Source organism: Elephantulus edwardii, unplaced genomic scaffold, assembly GCF_000299155.1.
Source record: "Elephantulus edwardii isolate Elephantulus edwardi_28Jun2011 unplaced genomic scaffold, EleEdw1.0 scaffold00215, whole genome shotgun sequence".
In the NCBI taxonomy this organism is placed as follows: Eukaryota; Metazoa; Chordata; class Mammalia; order Macroscelidea; family Macroscelididae; genus Elephantulus; species Elephantulus edwardii.
This window is the reverse complement of record NW_006399965.1, coordinates 1,769,771-1,771,883: the sequence shown is the minus strand read 5'-3', so window position 1 is coordinate 1,771,883 and position 2,113 is coordinate 1,769,771. Positions and strand designations below refer to the sequence as shown.

Sequence of the window (2,113 nt, the reverse complement as noted above, 5' to 3'; positions counted from 1 at the left end):
CATAAGGAAAAGGGGATGGCGTATTCTCTTAGCTACTTCCTGCTGAAAAGGGACGCTGTGGGTTTCAGGGTGAAGATCTTCTCTCACTACTCTAAAGGGCACGCCGCCGCCCGCCGGGGGGAACGCAAATCTCATTCAACCTTTTTAAGGGAAACTGGGAATTCTGGCTGGTCTACTAACTGTTTTCTGTGCTGGCCGTGCTGGCTGTGGCGTGGACTGTGTGACTGTAGTGGTGACACCGCTCGTGTCAGTGCGCCTGGTTGCGTTGCGCACCGTCTCCAGTTGTTGCCGGGCTGCCTGTGCATGCTGCCATTCCAGCTGCAGCTATTTTGCGGTTGTTGTAGCTGAGAAGCTGTCCTGCAGAGCGTCTCACTCCTGATCACTGAGATGAAAGCTCAGCTCTAGGATCCATGGCTTCCCTATTGCTTGGAGAATATGAACTCTGAGAAGAAGAAAGTCCACCAGTGGAACTGCTAGTAAAGTGCGTGTTTGATCTACGCGAAACATTGTACATTGTACGTACGTGTCGAACACCACTCGCTTCATCCAAATCTCCAGGGGCTCTGTGTTCAAGTGTGAGATGAGCTGCAAAGTCATCCGTGACATGATTAGGATCGCCTCCAGGTAATGCTGCACAAATTGGGCAAATACTCGATGCTTCTGGGTGTTCAGAAGTCACATGTTCTTGAAGTGATATCTCCGTATAGCCCATTTTCCCATTTTCTCTACAGAGAAAGCTTCCCCATCATAGTCTAAATAAAAATCTACCCTGGTTAATATGCGCTGCTTTGGGTGGTCAGTTGTATGCCTTGTTGTCGTTGCACCACTTTCATAACAAGATGCGCAAGGATCGTACTCATAACAAATTAAACACTTGTATCTACGTCCTCGGAAATTTCCTTGTAAACATGAATCATAGCTGACACCTTCATGTCGGGACATCCTAGTTGAGACGGTGGTGGCTCGGCCCCTCCCGGGCTCCGGCTGTAGTGTCCCCAGCTTGGCAGGCCGACTCCAATACAATAATGTCTTAACTTGTGATACAATATTTAAAGACAAGTTCAGATTATTTAGAGATGTATGTTGTAAACTTTAACTATGAAGGAGCATTTTTAATAGAGAAATAAATAATAATAAATTTGTCAAGGAGATAAAATAGAATAATAAATAATGGTCCATGAGCATAGGAAAAGAAACAAAACGAAACAAAAACAACCCAAACAAATAATATAAACTACGGAACAAATAAAAAACCCAGCTAGAACACCAAGTGAACTCATTTTAAATATAAAGATATGGATTAGTTAAAAGTAAGAAAATGGAGAAAGATACACCATAAGAACATTAATAAAAGGTAAATGGAATAGGACCAAAGCAAAACAAAAACCAAGAAAATATAAGAACTCAAATTTCAGAGCTTTAAAATACTTGAGAGAAAGAGATAAAACTGAAAAGACAAATAAATACATCCCCAGTAATAGTTGGACCTGTTAACTCACTTCTCTTATCAGTAACTGAGAGAAGAAACCGACACATAATCATTAATGGTATAGAAAATTTGAATGGATATGAGATGGTTGCTGCAGGAGATCAAGAAGAATTCAATATGGATTGAAGTTCAAAATTAAGAAAACAAAGATTCTCACCACTGGGCCAATTGGCAGCTTCATAATAGATGGAGAAGAAATTGAGACTCTGAACAGCTTCAGCTTGCATGGCTCCACAATCAATGCTCTTGGCGACATCAGTCGGGAAATCAAAAGACATATTGCCTTGGGAAAGCCTGCTGTCAGCGACGTCTCCAGAGTACTGAAGAGTAATGAAATCAGTCTGGAGACTAAGATGTGCCTGAACCAGGCCATGATCTTTACAATTATTTACTGTACATTAGAAAGATTCTCACCACTGGACCAATTGGCAGAATCAGGATGGATGGGGAAGAGATTGAGATTGTTCACAGCTATAGTTTCCTTGGCTACACAGTCAACACTCTTGGCATCAGGAACCAGGAAATGAAAAGATGGGAAAGTCTGCTGTTAGGGACCTCTCCAAAGTATTAAAGAGCAATGGTGTCTCTCTGGAGACTAAGGTGTGCCCAATACATGCTATGGTC

General features: G+C 42.3%; 1 pseudogene; it reads right to left on the bottom strand.

The window, feature by feature from the left end:
• Positions 1 to 91: 91 nt before the first annotated feature.
• On the bottom strand, positions 92 to 942 carry LOC102844971 (annotated as a pseudogene).
• Positions 943 to 2,113: the final 1,171 nt, after the last annotated feature.